A 26,181-nucleotide genomic window follows, 5' to 3' on the forward strand; every position below is an offset into this window, starting at 1 on the left:
AAATTTGTTTGTTTTGTTTTTTTGAGGCAGGGCTCCTCCATAAGAGCCCTGGCAATCCTGGAACTCACTATGTAGACGAGGCTGGCCTCAAACTCACAGAGATCTGCCTGCCTCTGCCTCCTGTGTGCTGGAATGTAAAACACCACCACCTGGTTCAACTACCAAACGTGGATAAATGATACCTAGATATTGATGTATTATTAATCACAATGTATCTATTGCTTTAGTAAGCAACATGTAGCCACTTTTGGCAGTGCATGCTTATACTTCCAGAACGTAGATGGTTAGGCAGGAAGATCCAGTTCAGACAGTCTAGACTGCATGATGAGTTTTCAAGGAATTTGGGCTCAAGTGTAAAACCTTGCTTCAAAACAAAACAAAACAAAAGCATTTAGAACATAAAATACTTCACAATAATCGTAATTAACTAGAGAAAACTATCCTGTACAATGTAATGAAATGAAGTACAATGAAGGAAAAGTTTAAGGTGATTTTAAAATCCCGGTACCGCAGTTGACCCTTTATTGTAGAATAGAAAATAGTAAGCACAAATTATAAGGGGAAAAAATGGAAAACAACAATTGCCTTAACTTAATTTCAGGAAAAGCAGATACAATAAAGCAATTAAAAAGAACACAGTGTCATGTAACTTCAGGGTTTCACCGGGTTGGAATACATTGGTGTAGAATACTGCTACAGCACTATTCAGTTGAGAACCTAGCGTTTACTTCAGCAAGATGAAATGTTTTGACATGAAGTTCACAGGCTACATCACTAAAATTAAAAGCCCAATGGTAGCACACACCTACAATCTTAGCACTCAGGAGGCAGAGGCAGAAGAATCTCTGTGAGTTCAAGACCAGCCTGGTCTACATAATGAGTTCGTGGCCCACCAGACTTACATGATACAAACCTACAAACAACCAGGGTGTTCCTGAAATACACAGTCCCGTCTACTCAGATACTGGATGGAAGGATTCTGAGTTCAGGGCCAGCCATGGTAACCTCTTAAGAGATTGTCTCAAAAACAAGTAAATAAAAATGTTTGTGCTTCAAAGATACCTTCAGCAGCTGCCAGACTATCTTCCAAAAAGAGAGTCTACATTCTCACCAATACTGTACAAATTCACCCTCTTAAGACCATGGCTCTTAGTTGTGTTCTAGGAGAAAGAGAAAAAACAACCTATGGGATACTGAAGAGGTACTGGAGCTTCTCCTAACATTCCTATAATAACAGCTCTTTAGGAGGCCAATCTGAGCTACATGAAACCTCATCAAACAAACAAATGAATAATCAAACAAACAGTAAGCAAGCAAGCAGACAAATAATGGGGGGGATTTTGTAAGTCATGTATCTGATAAAGAACTTGTATCTAGCCAGATGGTGGCAGCACACACCTTTAATCTCAGCTCTCAGGAGGCAGAGGCAGGCAGAGGCCAGCTTGGTCTACAGAGGGACTTCCAGAACAGCTAGGGCTATTCCACAGGAAAACCCTCACAAACAAACAAAAAAACAAAAAACCTTATATAAAAAACATTTAAGAACTTGTATCAAGACCATATAAAGCATTTTCAAGAACTTACTAGTAACAAATTAGCCCAAATATTAAGAAAAAAAAATCTGATACTTCTCCAAAGTTATATAAATCTCTAGTAATGACATGAAAAATAAATCAAAGCTCATTAATTACCACAAAACTATAAACCAAAACCATAAAAGATTACTTCTTTTTTTTTAATTTTTATTTTTTCCTTATAAGTTACATTTTATTAACTCTGTATCCCAACTGTATCCCACTCCCTCATTCCCACCCAATCCCACCCTCCCTCCCTTCCTCATCTCCACCCTGCCCCTTTCCAAGTCCACTGATAGTGGGGGACCTCCTCCCCATTCATCTGACCCTGTTTTATCAGGTATCTTCAGGACTGGCTGCAAAGTCCTCCTCTGTGGCCTAATAGGACTGCTCCTCCCTTGCGGGGTGGGGAGGTCAAAGAGCCAGCCACTGAGTTCCTGTTAGAAATAGTCCTTGTTCCCCTTACTATGGGAAACCAATTGGTTACTGAGCTACCACAGGCTACATCTGAGCAGAGGTTCTAGGTTATATCAATACATGGTCCTTGGTGGAGTGTCAGTCTCACAAAAGACCCTGAGCCCAGATATATTTGGTCCTTATGGAGCTCCTATCCTTTCTCCATCATACTAACTCCCCTTCTTTCCTATGATTCCCTGTACTCTGCCAAAGGTTTGGTTATGGGTCTTAGTGTCTGCTTTGAAACACTGCTAGGTAGAGTCTTTCAGATGCCTTCTTCGGTAGACTCCTGTCATACGTTCAATGCACATCCCATCTGTTTTTCTAAATAAGGATTGATCATCTTACCCCGTGTCCACTCTCTTGATTATCATTTTTAGGTGTATAGATTTCATTATGTTTATCATATCTTATAGGTCTATATAAGTGAGTATATACCATGTTTGTCTTTCTCCTTCTGGGATACTTCACTCAGAATGATCTTTTCTAGATCCCACCATTTGCCTGCAAATTTCATAATTTTCTCCTTTTTGATTGCTGAGTAGTATTTCATTCAGTGTAATCCAGGTAAACAATCCCTGGATCCCAGACAGAATTGCATACTAGTTTGGCATGTAGGTCACTACAATAGTCAGAGAATCCACACATGCACACTGAGCCCGCTAAAAGTGCATGCGAATAGCGAAAGATTACTTCTTAACTCATTGGGATGACAAAGTAAAAACAACAAGAAAATACCTGAATACAATAGTGGTTAAGAGAAAAAAAAAAGTTGGTGAACTTACACCATTAGTGATGGGAACGTAGCTTCTATGGAAAGTCTGGTAGGCCCTCAAAAATTTAAAAATACAATTTCCTTGTAGTTTAATAATTGCACATCACAGTAAATACCCAATGGAATTAAAGGTAGAGACTTAAACACAAACTTGCATGCCAATGCCTAGTGCAGTATTTATTCACAATACCAAAAAGGGGAAATTACTAGCTGCCTAACAACTGGTAAGTAGATAAATAAAAGGAGGATATACAATGAAGTATTGCTCATTAATAATAAGTGAGCTGGATCTGATGGTATTGGCTTATAATCACAGCTACTTACTTATAGATTGAAATTTGAAGGTCACAGGTTCAAGGGTTGCCAGCCTGGGCTACAGATTAAGTTCAAAGCAGCCTATGTGACTTGCTGAGATCATGTCTCAAAATAAGAGCTATGGTAAAATTCTTCCATAGCATGTGTAAGGACCTGGATTCAACTCCCAGTGTTGCAAAAACTAAAAATCTAACAAAAACGAAACACTGACTCATAACTCAAAGCTTAACTGTGAAAACCTTACACTAAGTGAAGGAATACAATTACAGAGGATTACTCTGACCCTCCTCCTCCACCCTCTTTGGACACAGAATTTCAATATATATCCCAGGTTGGCCTCAAACTTGCAATCTTCCTAACAAATCTATAGAGAACAGTAGTAGATTAGTGGTTATAAAGCTGAAGGCAGGGTGGATGTATGGTGTGATTGGTGACCAGTGAATATTGGCCATAGGTTATGGGGTTTCTTCTTGAGGTGATGAAAATGCTCTGAATTGGTTACAGTGATATTTAAACAACTCTGATTACTAGAAACCACTGCTGGGTGTGGTGATGTATGCCTGTAAATCTAAAGAATCTTAGGTTGGAAGTCAGCCTAAACTAAAAAGAAAGACTCTGTCATCAAAAAGGAGTAAGAGGCTCTGGAGAGATGGCTCAGCGATTAAAAGTACTCAATCCTCTTCCAGGGGACCTGTGTTTGGGTCACAGAATGCACACTGGGTGCCTCCCTTCACCTGTAACTCCAGTTCCAGAAACTCTAACCTGACACTCTCTTCTGACCTCCATGGGCACACAGACACATGTGGCATACACAAATATATACATACATACAAATACATAAAAATAAATCCTTAAAATTAAAAAAGGGGGGAGGGAGGAAGGTCAATGAGATGTCTTGGCAAATAAAACTGCTTGCTCTTAAGTAGGGCACATGCACAACCACACATATACACCATACACATGTACAGCGGACACATATATAAGTAATAAAAACTTATTACTGCCTGCACCAGCCTCTTTCTCAGTCTAGCTTTCTTGGACTGAGAAGAACTTCATTCTTCTTTAGTCTAGGAAAAAAATTCCATTATGGAGTCAAGTGAGGTGGCACATGCTTTTAATCTTAAGTGAGAGGCAGGCACATATTTGTGAGTTCAAGGCCAGCCTCCAGAGAAGGAAAGTTCTAGGACAGCTAGAAGTATATAAGACTATCAAAAACAAACAACCCTTCTCTAACACACATACACTTGTGAAAAAAAGATCTTTAAAAAATGTTTTGTAATGACTAAAGGCAAAAATGCTTTTCAAAATAAGTTGGAATGATGGTGAACTATTGTGATCATTTTGCTCAAAGTTTTAAACTTAAAAGTTAGCTAGCTAGGTAGCTCATACCTCTAATTCTTGTTCTTAGGGAGTCTGAGGAAAGAAGACTGCTACTAGTTCAAGAGTAGGCTGGGCTATGGACTGAAATTCTGTCTCAGAAAACCAAGAAAAAAACCCCACAAAACAAAATTTTCCTATGTTGCTAGCTAATTTTTCTTTTCTGGATTCCCCTAGTGGTCTTCCTTAATTTTCTTTCATGGGACCTGACCCAGGTACACCCTGCATGATTACTATGTGCACTAAGAATGCCTTGTTTGTGTCAAGATAGTGAGTTTCTGTGAAAAAAAAAAAAAAAAAAAAAGATGCTCGGCACAGCAGGGCCAAACTGACTCGACTGCCATCTTAACCACTGGTTGTCTTCCCACTTCATTACCATCTCCTTGAAAGTAAGTTTCCTGTCCATCAGCACCATGACTATTTACAATTTCATTGTTTCTCAGGCTTCTCACCAAGGTCAAGTATAATATTTATACAACACAACAACAACAACAACAAAACACACACATATACACATGGTCAAGTAACAAGGCAAAACCAAATGGAGGCCTTTTTATTAATCTACCTGACTCTTCCATCCTAAGAAGGAACATAACCTAACTTCTTTCATTTGGGGGTGGAATGAGGGACAGACACACCAACCTGAGAGCTTGACCCCTGATGCCAGTCCTGAATGGAGTTCTGTATCTTTAAATGACTTCAAGTGTGCTTATTGGTTCTGCTCTACCGGGACAAAGAACCAACAACATCGAGACACTAGACCGATACCTAGGCTGTTAAGAGCCGTGTGCTGCTCTTCTAGAGGACCCGAGTTGAGTTCCCAGCACCTGCATCAGATGGCTCACTGTCTTTTAACTTTGATAACAAAGGACCCAGCAGACTCTTCTGGTGTCAATGGGCAATACAGCTCATGTACACAAATATACATTCTGACATACACATATACAAAGAATGACAATGTTAATTAAAAAAAAAAAAAGACATTTGTCCCAGCACTTTGGAGTCAGAAGGTGAAACTATGTAGGCCATGCAGAGATACCTTATCCCAGAAAACCAACAACAACTCACCAGCATTGGGTTCTACAAAAGTTGAGTAGCAATGATCCTCACTGTCATAAAAGATAAACTCTAGGAGATAGAGTTATCATCATTCAAGATGATCCTGAGTAGGTTAGATTGTGTCTCAAAAGCAGTAAAAAAAGTTAGGGATGTGGCTTGACTAACATTTATAATATGCCCCTGAGTTTATTCCCCATTAATACATACACAACATTTTTCCCCCCTTTTTGAGACAGAATGACGAGGGAAAGGGGTAGGCCTCACACTAGTTCAGGCTGGCCTAGAGTTCACTGTGTAGCCCAAACTGGACTTGAAGCATTCCCACCTCAGTTTTCTGAGTGCTGGGACTACAGGTATAAGCTACCATGCTTAGGGAAAGAAAGTTCAAAAATTTCTCAAATGGTATAGGTGGGGATCAATCAGAGTACTTGAGTTTGTAGGCAAGAGACTTTTTCTGGAATGTATGTATCTAGTCTAGCAGGTAAGAGTCCCCAGAAAAGGAAAGAAGACCAAATTAAAAAGCAAATAGAAAAACCCTTATGGGTAGAATACAGGTGCTTACATATTTTAATTCTTAGTTTTGTGCAGATTTTAGTAGTTTTTGTTGCCATTTAAAAGGTATGAATAATGTTGAGACAATACTGGGTCCATTATTTATAGATGTATGCATTTTTATTTAATCATTGTTTAAACTCTCTGAGATCCCTATTTTAAAAATTATAAGAGGCTAGAGAAATACTCCAGTGATTAAGAACACTGGCTGATCTTCCAGAGAACCTGGGTTTAATTACTAGTATCAACATAGTGACTACCTGGCATCTGTAACTCCAGTTCCAGGGATCCAGTGCTTGCTTCTAGCTTCTGCAGGCACAGCATATATCTAGTACACAGACAGGGAAAAACACCTATACTCATAAAATCATAAAATGATTGGGAATAAATAAATTACATTTTAAGATTCTTTAAGTTAAAAATTATATATTCTACTAATATTTCTTGGGTTGTTCCGTTGTATTCTAGCATAAGGTTTTTCTCAATTACTTATTCTTAGTAATTATAGTAAAGATGACATCTTCCATCGATATGGAAAACATTTTAATATGTATTTTAAACTTAGTTATCATATCAAGTACTTAGGGTAGATGGTTGGATTTTTTTGTTTGATTTTATTTACCCCTGTTATTAAGAAACCTTGTAAATGACAGAACACTCCATATGAAGGGATCCCAAAAAAAGGTCACAACCTACAGGTTGAGAACTGCTGTCCAAATGTTGGTAGTACTTGTGAGTACACTAATCTCTGAATGTTGGTGGTACTTGTTGGGGGTACTCCAACCTCTAAATGTTGGGCATACTCTAACTTCTATCTCTAACCTCTAAATGTTAGAGGTACTTGAGAGTACTCTAATCTTTTTTTCATTTCTGTCTACACTGACACTGACTGTTGGTAATTTCCAACTTTGTATCTATTATATCTCTGCCTCAACTTCAAACCTACATAACTAACAAATATTTGGCTTTTCCTCCTATATAATAGATATGACACTAACCCTTGCTATTTGTTTGGCTGTATTTCAAAACAGTAAGTAGCAGGTGTGATCTTACACCAGTTGTTTCAGGTCACTTAACTCACAGTCCTCCAATGATTCTGTATTGCACCATAATAAAAGCAACACTCCTCATTCTGACTGTATTATAGCCCCCTCCACCCCACTCCCACCTAAATAACTCTGTGCCCTGCTCTCCTCTCTTGATCACTCCCTTGATTCAGCCACACAGGCCTCATTTGTTCACTAAAAAGGCAGGTAGGCAGGCAGGAGAAAGAGATGTCAGCAAAACAGCCCAGTAGGCAGCTTCAACCCCTCTTCTTTCCACTATTTCAAAAATCAAGCAGGATTCATCAAAAATAACTTTTGCAAGAACCTGGAAAAAGCTAAACAACTAAGAGAATAATGAGAAAAGTAACAAAAAGCAAATCTTAAACATGAAAAAAAAATTAAAATACAGGTAGAGCAGTGAGAATGCATCTAAGATTAAGGAAGAAACTCTGGATTCAGTCCCAAGAACCAAAAGACAAATAATGAAAAATGCAAGCTAAAAATCAGACTTTAGTGACCACCCAGAAGAAATACAACTGCTTTACAGAATGCATGGAGTTATTAAAAAATGAATGACCCCAGCATTCATAAAGAACCAAAAATTCTGGGGCAAGACTTAAAATAATATTTACATATTTGCAGTATCAAATGCTGAATATGTCTGTTTTACACACACACACACACACACCTTAATATGTCCAAGAAGAAGAAGAGGAGGAGGAGGAGAAGGAGGAAGAAGATACACAGACTCTGTCCCTAAGAAAGTTACTGATTTTAGCAGATGAAGAATTAATGCACTCTGTTAATATGTTCAGAGAACTAACAAAAACCATGCCTTGAGGATTAAAATAACTAGGACAATGCCATAAACAAAATATAAATACTAATACTTCAGTAGAAGTCATTAAAAGGACCAATCAGAAATTCTAGAGTGAAAAGTAGAAAAACAAGTTTGAAATTCACTATAGAGAGATTTAATCAAATAAGGGAAAATAGAGAGCATGACTACAGGAACCATCCTATCTGGGAAATATAAAGAAAAAAAGAATGAAGACAAGTGGGCAAAGTGAGACTTGTGACAACATCAACACCACAGTGAGTGATCCTGGAGCAGGGAGGGGACAATGAAGATGGCTAAAAATTCCCTAAATCAGATGAAAGACAGGAACTTAAAAAAAATTGTGTGTGTATGCATGTCTGTGTATTTGTGCATGCATGTGAATGCAAGAGGAGGCCACACTGGAACCTCTGGAGCAGATATAAGTTGACTGGCTTGGGTACTGGGAACTGAACTTGGGCCTGAAAGAATACAGGCATGCTCTTAACTTAGGTTCTGTTCCCAGCACCAACATGGTAGTTCACAACCATGTGTAACTCCAGTTCCAGGGGTTCTTTGAAAATATGTTTATGCAAGCAAAAATTTTCCACTCATTAAAATTAAAGAAAAAAAAGGTGGAGTCATAAACTTAGCTCCATGGTAAATAAGTGTTTGGACTTAGGTAGGTGTGATTTTTTTTTCCTTCTCAAAACATAATTTATAATGTTCTAAGAACTATATAACTGTTCTAAGCATCTTGAAATATTGATGATAATCTACATTACTTACAATTTCAACTCTTTAATTCGAAAGTATTTTTGGGAGATGCCTCAACAAGTTAAAGGGCACTTGCCACCAAGCCTGTTGACTAGAGTTCAATCCCCAGAAAACACATACTGGACCAGGAGAACAGACTCCAGAAAACTGTCCTCTAATCTCCTCACAGGTACAATGTGGAACCAGTGCACTCATGCTCACACACACATATAATGTACACTAAAAATAAATAATAAAGTAAAAAATTAAAAATAATAGCAATGATATATTAGCACTTGGGAGGGGAAGAAGGTAGCAAGTTGCCAGCCAGTTTGAGCTGACAATTGAAACTGTCCCCCAAAGCACATGTAACTAGCAAACAAATGCATTATGACATTAATAAATTTAACATTCACTCAGGGCCAGAGTCATGGCTCAGTGGTTAAGAGTTCATCTTACTTTTCCAGAGAACTCAAGTTTGATTCTTAACACCATCCCAGACTGGCTCCTAACTGCTCCAGAGAATCTGATGCCCTCTTCTGGCCTTCTCAGGCACACATATACATCTACATAAATAAAAAAAGTAAAATAATGTTTTTAACTGAGATTTGCCAGGCAATGGTGGCACATGTCTTCAATCCCAGCACTTGGGAGACAGAGGCAGGTTGATCTCTAAGTTCAAGGACAGCCTGAGCAAGTTCCAGGACAGCCAGGATTATTACACAAAGAAACCCTGTCTCGATAAAACCACAAAATAATTAATTAATTAGAAATTACATTCAAGCCATCAGACCCTGTCTCAAAACAACGGATTTTTCAGATTCCACTGAAAAAAATCAGGAAAATATCTGGTAAATACAAGCCAGTAGCTGCAGAGTTAGAAGAGGCACAAGTTTAAATCTTCACTACCAAGCTCTTATATGGTGGTTCTTAGAATCTCTTGACCATTTAAGTCACAGGTGACAGGAAAAAACAAAAAACAAAAAACAAAAAAACAAAAACAAAAACAAAACATTCAAAGTCCTAAAACACAGTAACTCAGTACTTATATTCATTAGCCTGTAGGACTAGATGAGCTCCTGAAATAGTATCATGACTGCATTATACTTATTGGGTAACTAATTTGTTTTTATGTGTATGGATATTGTGCTTGCGTGTATGTCTGATCACCACTCTTGACCTAGTGTTTCAAATATCTTTGAGACTGAACTTAGATACTGGATTTTGCAAGGTTTTACAAGCACACACAGAGAGAGAGACACAGAGAGATTGTTGTTCTGCATTAACTTCATATATTCTATATATATATACTGCATTATCATTCTTATTCTTAGTCTGGTTTTTTGTTTGCTTTGTTTTATTTTTGAGTTATTATTTTTGTTATTATTTTGGGTTTCTCTGTGTAGTCTTGGCTATCCTAGACTAGCTTTATAGCCATTCTGGCCTTGAACCCACAAAGATCCGCCTGCCTGTGCCTCTGCGAGTGCTGGGATTACAGGAGCGCATCACCATGCCTGGCATGAGCAAGTCTTTTAATTCCTAGTGTCTATTATAAATTCTTGGCCATTTGCAAGTATATACTTCCAGAAATTTAATTAATGCCAATGCATAAAACAAAATTTCTTAATCTTTAGCAATCATTTCAATTAGCTGAGATTTAAAAAACATTTGTTTGAACAACAAAACGTTACTCTCCTGGCTTTATAGTGCCCCACTGATATGTACATTTAAAAATTGCTATCCAGTACCACAAAACCTGCAATGGTAATCCTAATACTCAGAAGGTGGAAGGAGAAGGATCAAAGATTCAAGTGAGGCCACCCAGGGCTACATACGACCCCTTCTTAAAAATAAAACAAAAAATTATTGAAATAGGATCTTTGCACAGCAGGTAAAGGCACATGCTGCCAAGTTTGATAATCTGAGTTTTATCCCTAGGATGTAGATGGTGAAAGACAACTGGTACAAGTTGTCCTCTGCCTTCCACACTCACAGTATGTATACCATGGCACACTGAAGATAAATGTAATAAAAAAATGGAATAATAACTTGGGCTGGAGAGGTATCTCAGCAGCTAAGAGCACTTGTTGCTTCTGCAGAGGTCCCAGTATGGTTCATGGCACCCACATGGTGGCTCACAATCATCTGTGACTTTAAGTTATTCCAGAAGATCTGCTGCCCTCTTCTGACCTTCACAGGCACCAGGCACACAAACGGTGCACAAACATGTATACAGGCAAAACACTCATCCACGTAAAATAAAATATAAATTTAAATCTAATTAATTTATTAAGATGAGGTAATGGCTATTCTTGGTTGTCAACTTGACTACATCTGGAATGAACTAAAATCCAAAAATGAGGGCACATCTGTGAGGGTCTTTTGAAGTAGACAGATGGACATCTAATCCAGATCTTGAGGCAGGAAAATACATCTTTAATCTGGGCCACACACTCTGCTGGAAGCTGTATAAGGGCATGGAAGAAGGAAGATTTTATTCTTTGACTGTTTGTTCTTACCTTGCTAGCAAGTCCATTCCTTCATTGGAGTTCCTACTTCTTTGGGATTCCAGCATATACTAAAGACCAGCTGAGACATCCAGCTTTATGGACTGAACAACTAATAGGTTCTTAGACTTCCTGTGCATAGGAAGCCATTGCTGGATTAGCTGGACTATAGCCTATAAGTCATTCTCATATATCTATGTATATATATTTAAGTATATGTGTATGTATATATATATATAATATATATATATATCTCACATATATTCATTCTAAAAGTGCGTTACTCTAGAGAAGTCTAATACAGATGACAAACACAGCTATGGATATTTTACCACATTTACCAAAAATTAAAAAATCCAGAGAGATGATTTAAATGTACAAATATCCCTCACAGAAAGAACACTTTCCTATGCAGGACCCTGCAGCACAGCAGTCCTGTGAGTTTTGTTTTGTTTTTTGAGGCAGGGTCTCTGTAGAAACCCACTGTGCAGCCCAGGTTCCAAATGACGGCAATCACCCTGCCTCAGTCTCCCAGGTGCTGGATTACAGACCTAAGCTACACTGCTGCTAAGTAATGGTTGTATGTACTCTGAGAACTGGCCAGCATGGTATATAATCCTAGGAAAGTCATTGTGAAACTGTTTCTTATCTGTAAAAATGGGGAAGGGTGATCGTATAGGAGGACTGTAAAATAACTGAAGTAAGGCATTATGTAAACATTTGGTGTTTTCCAACTAAGCTTCTTGAAATGCTAGTAATCTGTAGCCATTGAAAGGAAGAGAGAGCATTAGGCTTTCCCTTCCTTCCTTTAGCTCTACAAGGTTTCACCTTCAATATGTTTTTATTTTACGGATTTAGCTTTTAAGTAAAATTTTGGAAAAATGAAAGATTTAATGCTCATATACTATTTATATTATTAATATTTCCTCTCAAATTCATTTACTAAATTCAACTGGTTTGCATTCACATAATTTAGCTTTTGAAACTGAGTCAGGCTGCTTGAACCCTCAGCCATTTCCTTAGTCATTACTGGCATTACAGCTATGGCTGGAAAAACCAAACCAAACCAAACCAAACCATGTGAGTATACAATCTCATGAGAGTAGAATGTCATATACTGATAAAAATTTTGCTTTAATAAAATAAAAACTATAGCTAGGGCTAGTGACACAACGAGGCATAAAACCAACCAATATGTGCAATATAGGCAGACCTCATCCTAAAAAAGCCTACATCAAACAATAAAAAGGAAGACAGACAGACTGACTGTCTTTAGGGTTGCTAAAATGGCTGAGCAGGTAAAGTTATCTGCCACAAAGCCTGACAACCCGAGTTTTATCCTTAGGACCCAAACAGTGGAAGGAGAGTAATCCTCTGGCCTCCACATTTATGCTGGGATGCACACACACAACCCCAAAAATGAGTAAGAAAAGAGAAAAAGACAGACTACATAACTCATTTCTGGTGCTGCTACCACAACGACCTACCCACAAGGAAAACTGCTCAAATGTTTTCTAAGCTCTGTCCAACTGACCACTTCTTTTCATAGAAATTCCTTTGGTTCTTATAACATTACACTGCCATGGATTTTCTTTCTTGGAGTTGTTCTTGAAGTAGTTTATGACATTCTAAGCTCTGTGCAGTGACTTCATGTCTACCAAATTCACTTATCATTTCAAAACTCAATCAGATCTTGGAACAACCACAGTAGAACTTCTAAAATGCCATTTCACATTCAAATATTTAAGAAATTAAATTCCATTTTCTTCAAATACTATAAATGGTTGCTTTAAAATGTATTTCTTACTAAAGATACAAAATCTTGCTAGGCCACAGAGGAGGACATTGCAGCCAGTCCTGATGAAACCTGATAAACTAGGATCAGATGAAAGGGCAGGAGGTCCCTCCATCAGTGGACTTAGAGAGGGGCAAGGAGGAAACGAGGGAGGTGGAGTGGGATTGGGAGGGAATGAGGGAGGGGGCTACAGCTGGGATGCAAAGTAAATAACCTGTAATTAATATAAAAAAATGAAAATTATTTTAAAAAAATCCAACTTCATACTACTTTAAGGAAGTTAGCTAACACCTGATTGGCCTTCCTGAGGTTACCAGCCTAAGGTAAGAGAGAGTAACCACTTGGATGCCTGCTTATGTAATATATATGTCCTATCAATACTTCTGGAAATTCTGCCAGCTAACTTCTATTTAAAAAAACAAAAAACTTTTTCTTTTGGGCTGGAGAGATGCTCCACAGTTAAGAGCACTGAAGAGCACTGTCTGCTCTTCCAGAAGACCTGGGTTCAATTCCCAGCACCCACATGGCAGCTCACAACTCTCTGTAACTCCAAGATTTGATATCCTCACACAGACATACATGCAAGCAAAATACTAATACACATGAAAAGAATAAAAAATAAATAAATTAGTGAATGAATAAATAACCTGTTATCTTGGTTTTTAGAGACAAGGTTTCTCTGTGTAGCTCTGGCTGTCCAGAAATTCACTCTGTAGACCAGTTTGGCCTCAAACTCTCTGACTGCCTCTGCTTCCTAAATGTTGAGATCAAAGGCATGTACCACCACACCTGATTCATTAAAAAAAAACTTTTAAAGACAGAGTCTCAGGCTAGAGAGATGGTTCAGTGGCTAAAAGTGCTTACTACTCTTATAAAAGACCCAGACTAAGCTCCCAGCAACAATATCAGGTGGCTTATAACCACCAGCAGCTCACATATATGTAATACAAACAAACCTGTAACTTTTAGAAGAAAAAAATCAAATCAAAGTAGGCATGGTGGCACATGCCCTTAAAAAGGGAGAGATGTGGTCTATGTACTCACGGCTGGCCTGAAACTCACTAAGGACACCAGGCTAGCCTCCAACCCACTGAGATCTGCATGTCTCTACTTTCCCAAGTACTGGGACTAAAGATGTGCACCATCAAGTCTGGACAATATTTTATTTTTAATATATTTTATACTCCTTTCCTAATACAGACTGATTCCCTTCTTCATTCCCTTTCCTCTTCCATTTTCTTCTTCTTTTTTACAGGTTGGGGAGCAGGCATAGTTATTCTGAGCTATTGCTTATTTAATTGTTTTTCAGGTTTTTTTCTTTTTTGAGACATATTCTCCCATAGCCCAGGCTAACATTTCTATCTTGCCTCATTTTTAAACTAAAATAATTTTATACTTGTTATCATACAGTCCTCTGCACTGCATTCCACATATAGAACTTGCTATTTATCATTAATATTAATATCTAAAGATACTGAAGACTTACTAAATACATTAGTAGGTTAATAAAACCACATAACTGAATTAATAATCAGCACTTTTATGTATTCTTTATATGTGTGAATTGGAACAAATCTGGAAAAACAAGAAAGCATTATTGCCAATTGAACATGTACATATGTATAACTAAGTTTTCCACTTGTAGAAATATACACCCATAGCTGGGCATGGTGGCACATACCTGTAGTCCCAGCACTTAGGGAGGCAGAGGCAAGTGGATCTCTATGAGTTTGGGGCCAGCCTGGCCTACAAAGTGAGTACAGGACAGCCAAAGTTACACAGAGAAAACCTGGAAAGAAAAGAAAGAAAGAGAGAAAGAAAGGAAGGAAGGAAGGAAGGAAGGAAGGAAGGACCAACCATATGTGCACATTCACCAAGATACATACATAAATGCTCATTTCTGTATTATGAATTACAGTCCAAAACTAAAACTGTGTCTATCAGAATAAACACAATGAAAATATATTGAGTACTGTTCCTACATGCATACATTTGACTCTCAGAAATATTATGCAAAGGGATACATAGCATATTGTTCCACTTAATAAAGTTGAAAACCTGGCAAAACTAATCTATGGTTACAGAAGTCAGGATAATGGTTCCCTCTGGAAAGACAGAAAGGGAGTGGTAATTAGAAAGGCCTATGAGGGGAGTTTCCGGACTGCTAATGATAATGTTCATTTTTTTTAACCTGGGTGGTAGTTTTCAGAGATATGTTTATCTTGTAATAAATCACAGACTTGTATACATGTGATTTTTATGCTTTTCTACACATCTGTCATAATTTAACAAAAATAGCTTTTAAAAACCTAACTAAGCTAGTCAGAGTGGTTCATGCCTGTAATTGTAGCACACTTGGGGTGGCTGAGATAGGAAGACTGCCATGAGTCGGAGGCCAAGTTAGCTTATACAGTGAGTTGCATGCCCAGTCTTAAAAAGCAAACCAACAACAAGGTGGTGGTGGTGCATGCCTTTAATCCCATGACTCCAGAGGCAGAGGCAGAGGCAGGTGGATTTCTGAGTTCGAAGCCAGCCTGGTCCACAGATAAATTCCAGGACATGCAGGGCTCATAGAGAAACCCTGTCTTGAAAAAACAAACAAACAACAAACAAAAAACAAGCAAACAAAACAAAACACTATTGTGAATATAAGGAAATATTTATAAATAACAGAAATAGATGTCATTCAACAGAAAAGAGCAACCAACTCAGTATACAAAAAGACTTCTTAATGTCTGCATACTACTGAGTTTAAGGCACTTTCACCAAAGTAAAACCAGTAAGTATATTGTCACATGTTTAGATACGTAGTGCATTCATTAAACTATGGAATTTCTCAAATACTTTCCTAATATCTACACCTCAACTTTTCTGTAGCTCATTGGTTCAATTGTAAAACCAAACAGGAATGTCAAATCTAGACTTAAATGCCTTTGGGTGGAAAAGAATTCATGTAAACACGTAAGAAGGAACTCCACAAAGTTGTGCTCTGATCTCCAAATGCACACCATGGCACACACACATACAAATAATAATTTTTTAAAAAGCCATTTTAAATATCCCCATATTCATTTTATTTATCATTTATGTGTGTGTATTCACAGGAGTGAGTATGCACACGTGTGCATGAATGTGTATGGCGGTTAGAGGTCGGAGTATCCCTCTATTGCTGGCCACCTTAATTTTCAACTGTATTTATTTACATGTGGGGCACATATGTATATGCAGGTGCACGTGAAGGCTAGAAGCGGGCACAGGATCCTTTGGAACTGGAGTTACAGGCATTTGTGAGCTGCCTGATATAAGTGCTGGGATCCAAACTCTGGAAGTCTGGTAGACTAGTAAGTGTTCTTAATTGCTAAGCCACATCCCCAGCCCAGCGTTATCAAGTTTTAGTAGAAGTATAAAACTTGCTTCTTCTTTCAACAAAAACATACTCTCTGAAAAAGCCAGGTGTGGGAGTGCAAACCTATCACCTCTGCATTGGAGAGGCTAAAACAGTGAGATTTCAATGAGTTCCAGGCCAGTCAGGTGAGAATGTCTTAAAACATTTTTTTTTCCAAAAACAAGCCACAGAAAAACAAGACAAAAACAAAACACTCTGTAAATATACCTTACTTCCACCTCACACATACATTAAGCCTGTCCCGAGGCACCTACCATTCACATAAAGGCAGACTCAACTTTCTGAAGCACTGTTCTGCGATGATGTCAAAACTTGATTTCTGGACAAACCCTTTCTTCCACTCATCATCTTCATCTCAGCAAATCACACACCATCATCTTGCTCCTTAAGCCAGAAATCATCAATGAAATAATTGTCGATACCTTTCCTAACATCCAATCCATCAAGAAGCTGTCAACTGCTTCCCACCCCACCCCACAAGCTCATCAGCTGTTCAGTTTCTCTCAAATACATGCATAAGTAAAGGATATCTATAAAACATTCACAAGGCATATAACCTTTTACTTTCCTTTACAGCTTTTCTTTTACAGCATCTTTATAGCTGCTACTCTATTACCAATACCATGATGCCTTACCTAGACAATGACAGTTCTACAGTGCTATTCCTTCACTATTGCCTTGCTGGAATCTGTCTTCAAAACAGCTTTTTGGGCTACAGAGTTGTAGCCCAGGCTGGTCTCAAACTTGCTATGGAGTCAAGACTAGCCTTGAATTCTTGATCTTCCTCCCAAGCTGATCTTCCAACCTCCCAAGTTCTGGGATTACATGTATATACTGCCATACCTGGCTCCAAAATATCTTTAAAAAAAATAAATTAATTAAGTCCTTTCTTCATAATCTTCAAATCTATTTTTTCATTCTCACAGAAAGTTTCTTTCTTTCTTTCTTTTTTTTTTTTTAATCCTTCTGGTTCCTTATTTTTAATGTCCTAACTTAAATGCCGCTACCTGGAGTACTACTCTCTAACCACTGACTCTAAAATCCTTTACATCTGTGTCTCATAGCAATGTTCTTTTTTTCATTGGACTCATCAGAAAAATTGTCATTTTACAATTATATACTTGTTCTGTCTTTACTATTATACTGTAGGTTTCACAAATGTAAGAATCACTTTGTATATTCTCACTTAATGTGTTATAGCTAATAGTTAAGAGATCACAATACATCTGCTCAGTGAGTGACTGCACACAAATCCAAATACAAAGAACAACTACAGCTAAAAGGGACTACCCCTTCTCCCTTTCTACCAATGACATTTGGTCAGCTTTCTATCTGTTTCTATAAAGGAGAAACAAAAATGTTCCTGGAAACTTATATAGAAAGTCAAGAAGTCATGCATTCATACATGGTATGTCAAATAAGTGAGACAAATGTGTAATAGGAAGGAGAAATCTCAAGAGTCACAATAATGAGATAATGTTGTTCATAAGTAGATTCAAACCTGAGTATTCAAGACTGGTAAAGTTTCAAGAGGTGGAAAGCTAAAGCCCCAATAAGGAAGTAAACAGAGGTACCCAAGTAAGTATAAAAAGACTAAATCTTATATCACATAAGAAATCTATGTAATAGAAGGTTAAAAGTAAAATCTTCATATGAAATGTTCATAAATTTCTTCTGCAACTTTTGGCTTTTAAACCTATTCAAACACTCATCAATATTCTTTCACTCTGACCAACTGCCTCAAATTTTTATATTCTTATTATACCATTATCTGATAAATTCTCCACTCGATCAATTATTTCATTTTTTTCTTTTAAAAAATGTCTTATGGTTGGAGAGATGTCTCAGCAGTTAACAGCACTTGCTGCTCTTCCAGAGGACCTGGATTCAGTTCCCAGCACCCACAGGGTGGCTCACCATTCCAGCTACCCTATGTTACCATGTACAGATAAAATCCTCATACATAAAATCTTTTAAAAGGTCTGGAGAGATGGCTCTGTAGGTAAGATCACTGGCTGCCCTTCCAGAATACTGGAATTCAGTTCCCAGCACACATATGGTGGTTCACAATCATCCATAACCCCAGTTCTAGGACAGCCAATGCTTCTGACCTCCACAGGCACCAACCAAACATGTGGTACAAATATATACATGTAGGCACAACACTTGTACACATAAAATAAAACTTACAAATTAAATACACACACATACATAATGGGCATGATTTCACGTGCCATTAATGCCAGCACTTGGGAGGCAGAGAGAAGGATCTCTTTGAGTTCAAGACCAGCCTAGTCTACATAACGAGTTCCTGGACAGCCAAAGTTACATAATGAGACTGTTTCAAAAGAAATAATGAAAATTATTTTTAAAGTATATCTTATTAGCTGGGTATGATAGCACAGGCCTCTAATCCCAGCACATGACAGTTATACCAGTTATTTCAACAGCATCATGAGTCTGAACTCAATTTGCATAGCAAACCCCAGTTTTACACATGCACACACAAGCAGATGTATGCACGCTCACACACACAAATACAATGTACAAATTGTCAATTTACTGATTTTTTTTTTTTGTGACAGGGTTTCTCTGTGTAGCCCTAACTGTCCTAGAACTCGCTCTGTTGACCACACTGGCATCAAATTCAGAAATTCGCCTGCCTTTGCTTCCCAAACACTGAGATTACAGGTGTGCATCACTCCCATCCAGGCCACAACTTCTAGTAGAATATATTCAATTGCTTTAAAGAGTTGAAGGGGGGTATAGTATCAAATACATTTAATCCCAGCACCTGGGAAGCAGAGGCAGGCAGATCTCTGTGAGTTTGAGGACAGCCTTGCTACTTAGTGAGTTCCAGGACAGCCAGCGCTATATAGTGAGAGCCTGTTTGGGGGAGAGCATTAGAGTTGAGCTAAAAGTCACTCAAGATACTTCAAAGGTTAAAAATCTGTTATTTTATTCGTTTTAATATTTTCCTACACTTCTCAATAAGGATGCCACATTCTAACCTTGATGCATACTTGCTGACATGACAGTTTTCTTTCTAAAAAATACTTTTTGTGGAAAACCAACTATACCACTGTTTTTAAACCTTTGTCTTTTCTTAACACAAAATACTTTTTATGTGTGTATTTTTTTTTCAGATGACAGATCTCATGAGATATTCAGAATCCTAAAATTCTAAAGCTGAGTGAAATTGCTTTTCCTTTGTTTTTGATATAGTGTCTCATTATGTTGCCCTGGCTCACCTGGAACTCCTGTGTAGAGCAGGCTGGCTTCAAACGCAGAGATCCACCTGCCTCTGCCTCCTGAGTTCTGAGATTAAAGGTGTATGCTACCATTTCTGGCATCCAAGAAACTAGATGAAACAGAAATATAAGACTGACAGGAATCAAGACACCTGACTACAGTTACACATCTAGTTAAGACACAGTCTTGATTCATTGTCTGAAACAAGTACTCCAAAAAGAGGGTTTTAATGTTACACCAGCACTCTGTTATTTTCTAACAGTATTTTCTGTGCCTTTAAAGCATCACCTCCTACTCAACCAATCACAGGCTGGTGCATGGGGGGAGGTTCTTTTCTTTTTACTACATTATTCATTTCCCTGGATATTTATTATTCAAGGATGTTAAAGTTAGTTAACCAACTCTGAGTAGCAACTAGTTTGTTCCCCAGTGCATTTCATGTCCTTATTACATAGTCTATAGTTCAAATGAAACTGTTAGGACTGACACATGCCAATATTTTGTTGGATTTAATGAGTAGCTTTGAGTTGTTTGTTTTTGAGACAAGGTCTCGCTAATGTAGTCCTTTAGGCCGGAACCCACTTCATTTGCAGGGCTCCTCCTGCCTCTGCCTGGAAGTGCTAAGATTACAGCCCTATGCCACCACTCATGGGCCAGTGAATTATTGAAGCCAGTGGGAAAAATTAAAACTCTGGACACTGTAAACTACTTAGTGTGAATTCTCAAAGCCGCATCAGAAACAGAATCTGTCTTCCGGAACACATAACACAGGTTAACTTGCTCAGAGCAATAGATGAATTTCATGTACCATTTACCCAACATCCAGGCTCTATACTATCTGTTAGCAAAAGAGGGCATCTAAATTCAAGAGAAACACTGTAATCATCCTTTACAGTGAAAACATCCTCCCCACCCTGCAAATGTGAAATGTTTGTGTTCTGTGTAAGCACGTGTTTGTAGACCTCATGGATTTTTTCAAAATGATTGCACAGTTATGTAGAGTTTAGGTAGAGTAACATTACATAAAATAACCCGTTTTCTGTTCAAATCTTAAGTTGAAGAACTAGAGAACGGAAGTCAGTAAAAGTGGCAACAAAACTGGAAAATTAACTTCCAATAGTAATTCTTTTCTTAAAGTGTGTGTGTGTGTACTCGTGCACGTGCGGGTGTCCACAAAAGTCAGGCTGGAGCTGGAGTTACACGTGTCTGTGAGCTGCCCGATGTGGGTGCTGGGATTTGAACTCTGGTACTGACACTGCAGTAAGGGCTCTTAACCTCTGAGCCATCTCTCTAACCCAGTGCGATGGTGGTTTTTATTAATAACTTTATTGCATAGGGCAAGTTCGGGTAAATGGATAAGAAGTCACATCAGTGTCAGGACCGAGCTCCCAGGAAAGTAATAGTGCAGCACTGTTAAGACCTCGACTGTGTCACAACTTTAATTCGTGTCTACTTTGTCCTGAAAAGTTTTTGCTTTCCCTTCTTAACAGGCAAAACAAAACCAAAAAAGGAACAAGCAAATCACTCTCTGAGCTGGCAGCTGTGACAGGCCAGGAAGACACACAGGCTTTCCGGGTCCGTGCTTGGCTTCGGGATGGATGTCAGCAAGGAGAGCCTCGGAGCCACCCAACTCCGTCCCACACCCTGACAGGCTCCGAGAAAGCAGCAGCGCCGGTTGGCACGGACCCTCCGCAGATGCGGAGAGGCCTTCCAGGTGGCCCCGGAGGCGTGGGGAGGGCAGGGAAGGGGGGGGAGCAGGAGGCGAGGCGTGGGGGAGTGCCAAGGGCGTGCAATGCTCCCGAGAGCCCACTGCTCGCGTGGGACGCCCTGTCACGAGTCACCGAGGCGAGACAGCGGGCAAGGGACCAGGCAAGCCCGCGCCCGGGCGGGGACCGACCCCGAGCAGCAGCGGCGCCCGCCCCGCGCCCGGCCCACCGGGGTTCACCTCCGGCTCACGCAACAGGCGCGGCCGCCGGGTCCCGACCCCCGGGCGCAGGGCAGCGACGCGGCCATGACAGGCGGGCGGGCCCCGGTGCGGCCGGCCGCACGTGCAGGCGGCGCCCCCTCCCCGGCGCCCGGCCCCGAGCGTCCGAAGCCGGGCGGGCGGCGGGCGCACGTACTCACCGCCGCGGCCGAGGCTCCCCGCCGCCCCCCGCCTCGCCCTCCGGGCCTGACACGCGCGCGGCCGGCCGGGCGGGGGCGGCCTCCGGCGACCGCCGGGTTAACACCCCCTCCCCCGCCAGTCTCCACCAGTTGAGCGGTGTTTGCCGTCCCGCGGCGCCCCCGGGCGTCCTCCCCACGCCGGACTAGGCGGGCGGCCGCGGCGAGCGGCGGCACTTACCGGCTGCACGGCCAGGCCCCCCTGTCAGAGCCCGGCCGGGAGCGGAGGAGGGAGGCGAGCCGGGGCGCCGCCCCCCCGCGCGCCACGCGCCCGCCTGATTGGCCCGGTTCACTCCCCCGGTGCGACCCCACCAGCCCCTGCGAGCGGCACTCCCGCAGCAACCGGCGCCTCATTTGCATATCTGTGACCGCGCCGCTGATTGGCCCCGGCGCGCAGGGGCGGCCGTGACCGGCGCAGCTCGGGTCGTCGCTCGCTCCGGCACCGGCTCCCTAGAAAGGAGGACGCCTACGCGGCTCCGCGCCGGTCCGCCCGGCCCGACCCCGGACTGAGGGCCGCGGGAGGCGGGGTCGCCGCTCGGCTCCGGGGCGGTCCGCGCGGGGCGGCCCCCGGGCGGCCCCGGGGCGGGGAAAGGCTGTGGCCGGGCGCCCTCTGGCCGGAGCGTGGGGCAGTGCACGGCCGGTTCCCCGCCGCCACGTCAGGCCCCGCCACGTCAGGCCCCGCGGGCACGCCCCGGCTGCCCCCGGCCTGCGGGGTCGACGCCGAGGTCACTCACGCGGGCCCGGGAAGCCCTCCTGAGCCGCGTGGCTCCGGCCCTCCGCGTCCTCCGTGCGCGCCAAGCCCCCGGGGACACGCGTGTGCTGCAAAACCCGAGCCCTGCCAAGGCCGCCGCCGATGATGCAGCGATTAAAGAAAGCTGGGTGCCGAGCACCTGCTGCGAAAAGGGCGACGGGACCGAGCTCTGATCCACGCGGCAGCGTGCCTCGATGGGAGGGCCGCCCCGGGTTCAGGGCTCCCGTTCCGGATCGCCATTAGAAAGGGGAAGCGAAGTGGAAGAGGGGCGGCATAAATAAAGGAGGGGAGGGCTGAGCACGCACTTGAAAACCACTGTCTTTGGAAGGTGCTGGGACACAGGAGTTCCTGCTGTCACTAATTAACTGAGTGACCTACATTGTCTCAATGTGTTTCAGGGCCTTGGTCTTCTGCAAAACGAAGAGGCTGGACGCCTCTTTTAAAAAGCGTTCCGGCTCTAAAATTCTATCAGTCTCTACTTCCAGACCCAGAACTGACCTTATAACCTAATTAAGGATTTTTCCATCCATATTTAGGTTTAAGGTAGACAAAATAACTGAATATTTGAACTTCGGTAAACCTGTCTACGTTTGTTCAAAGCTCCTTGCTGTTTTCAAATCCAGTGTGGGTGGGAGTTAATGTGCATCCTCCAGTGGATCCAAATCTCCTGAATTTGAGTCTCCATAAAGGAGTCCTGGTTTGTGCCTGAGCAGATGGTTGTGGTTTTTTATTAAAATTTTTTATATTTGTGTACGGTAGAGTGGGCATGTGATGGTCAGACAGCAGCTTGCAGGAGTTAGCTCTGTCCTTTCACCATGTGGATTCTGGTGGCCAAACTAGGGTCCTCAGACTTGGCAGCAGGAACTCCTGCCAGCTGAGTCATCATCACTGAAGCCAGCTTTTTAAAGGGCCTTCCACGTGCTACCCAAGCACTCTACAGGGAGCTACATCTTCTAAGTAATCTCATTCTTTACATGAGGGAATATGCAAGCGCCTCCAGAGTAGAGATTCTCCCAATTGAGAGAATGACAGAGCTGGGAGGGAAAATGCCCGAAAGAAAGGTTACAACTGCAACTGTGATTCCCCTGAAGGATGCTTAATAACAAGAACCACGCTGAACCAGAATGAGGTGCGCAGTCAGGTTCTCAGAACTGTCAACGCCCTACATTGCTTATTTGTGTTTGTGTCAAATAGAAGACCAGTACCACTTATCTGGCATTGCAGAAGTTATTCCATATAAATGAAATTTTTCAGTTGCTTAAAAAACTTTCCTTCCGCTGGGGTGGTAGTGGCGCCCACCTTTAATCCCAGCACTTGGGAGGCAGAGGTAGACATATTGCTTTGAGTTCCTGGCCTACGAAGTGAATTCTGGACAGTGAGGGCTACACAGAGAAACCCTGTCTCACCAAACCAAACCAAACCAAACAAGCAAACAAAAAGCAAAACCTTTTTTTTGCCCATGATCTAATGAAAAACATGGTCTCTTGAACACAGCTTTCTGGAAATTATGTATACTGTTTAAAGAATCAATCACTATCAACATTACTGTACTTACAATCTGTGCGTGCCCTCAAAAAAGTGTAGAATTTATTCCTGTAATAAAAGCCTCCATGATGCTGTTTGTTTTCAACCTATGCCTGGTTTGGTATGTCTCCATCACTGTAAGGCAATGTTTTTATCAAACAACTTCCCTTTTAAAAAAGAAGTAAAACTTTTTCTTTCCATTTTTTTTTTGTTTTGTTTTGTTTTCAATGCAGTTTATTCAGGAACATTGAACAATCCTCGGACCCTGGGGAAAGCCAGCCCACAGCTTAAATAGCCTCTGGGTAGCCAACCCAGGCGTGCCACGGGGGCAATGCAGATAGGTCCACATACATGGAAGCAAGCCAGATCCTCGGCCTTAGCCAAATGTGGAGTTGTTCGTGACAGAGAGCACTCACCATCGGGAAGGTGGAAGGCGGAAACCAGCTCCATCTTTAAGGCGCGGCATTCCGCAGCTCTCTACAGTTCCCCCTTTTTGTTTTAGACGCATCAGGCAAGAGTAGAGGTCTGATCTCTGATATTAGAAATAAATTGGGACTTTGTACCGATGTTCATTTAGGTGTCATCCACCCAAAGAGCATCAGACCCGTCCGATACCTTTTTCTCAGAGGCGGGACCTGGGGCATCAACCCGCATGAAATCAGACATGCTCTTCTCTGGGTCCAAAGCGGCTGACCCTGAGTGCAGTGCTTAGCCTCGCATCCTGAGCGTTATGATATATAAAGTTCAAACTACCAAATTTTTAAAAATTTATTACTTACTGTGTGAGTAGACACGTGTGCATGGGCTTGCATGTGGATAGCAGTCATAGGACAGCTAAAGCATGTCCGTTCTTCCTACCATATGGGTCCTAGGGCTCAAACTTATGTCATCAAACCCACCAGAAATCACGTTTCTCTAACTGAACCATCTTGCTGGCCCTAGACTCTCAAGCTTTCATGAGTTTGGGTGGGGCTCTCCTTCCCCACAACTTTTTCAACTGGTTCTGCTGATATCTATTTTGGCTATTCAGTGACTGGTTTTCACCGCACTGTTGTTTTGTTGAGTGAAGATTTTGCTATGTAGCCTAGGCTAGCCCTGAATTTGTAGTCCTCACCTTTATCTCCCAAGTACTGAGATCACAACTGGGGCCATCTATTTATTAAATCCCAGTGTTGTTCTTAGTGATATTTTTGGAATGAACTCCCAAAGGTGACAGCAGAGGATGATTCCAAAGCAATGTGTCTGTGTTACACTCTGTAATTGAAGTTAGCAAGGATCCATATCACAAACAACATCAAAACCTAGTAAAAACTGTTCATGTCAGGCCATGGCTATCCAAAGCAAAATGGTGGCCAAAATGGACCCGGGCAGGAACCCCTTCACACTCCATTCCTACCCGGTATATCAGAGCAAAAAGGCCTCTCACCCATGAACGTGGTGATCCAGATTACCATAAAGCCTCTGTGATGACACAGCTGTTTTCTACTCTCTGAATGAAGCATCCCATAGCAGATGTCAATTACTGAAATGTAACCATTCCCAGACACTTGTGCTGACAGTTGTTATTCTATTTTACCTTTACTTTTTTTTGAGACAGTCTTAACAACTGTTCAACGAGGAATAGATTCTTTTTCCCATTTTATACATGAAGGAGATTCAGAATTTGTCCTAGTTACACAGTCATTGACTGACAGAAATATTTAAACACAGAGCAGCTATCTGCCCTCAGCATCTATAATTCTTAAACATTACATTACATTCAGCCTTCAGCTTGAATTTCCAAGTCCATGTTTATAAAAACTTTGATTTTGAAGGGTGAGTGACTAATTTGACACCTTAGAAAGAATTCCCTGCAAAGACATTTTAATTTAGGTCACCAAAAGGATATCCCACAATGCAAATTGGTAAATGTCTTTCTTGCAAGTTTGAGAAATGGTAATTCTCCAGGATGTACCTCCATACCTGACTACTGGTTTCTTGTACTTGACATCACAAATGTAAGTGACAAAGCAAACAAATAACTAACTTCATTAGTGATTCCTTTCACCACCTGTTCACC

At 41.1% G+C, this 26,181-nt stretch overlaps 1 protein-coding gene across 8 annotated transcripts in view; it reads right to left on the reverse strand.

The window, feature by feature from the left end:
• The window catches only part of Chd9 (chromodomain helicase DNA binding protein 9), a 209,112-nt gene that overhangs the window by 116,920 nt on the left and 66,011 nt on the right, over positions 1 to 26,181 (reverse strand). For 2 of the 8 annotated variants that reach the window (XM_060392239.1, XM_060392233.1), the window contains exon 1: positions 16,690 to 17,639. The exons of 2 other annotated variants lie outside the window; for them this stretch is intronic. The gene's annotated coding sequence lies outside the window, so the exon portion shown is untranslated. Of the gene's footprint in view, positions 1 to 16,689; positions 17,640 to 22,028; positions 22,312 to 26,181 lie in introns of those variants that run through there. 4 more of the 8 variants (XM_060392240.1, XM_060392238.1, XM_060392235.1 and 1 more) reach the window with 3 other exon arrangements.

This window comes from Meriones unguiculatus, chromosome 10, assembly GCF_030254825.1.
Source record: "Meriones unguiculatus strain TT.TT164.6M chromosome 10, Bangor_MerUng_6.1, whole genome shotgun sequence".
Taxonomy (NCBI): domain Eukaryota; kingdom Metazoa; phylum Chordata; class Mammalia; order Rodentia; family Muridae; genus Meriones; species Meriones unguiculatus.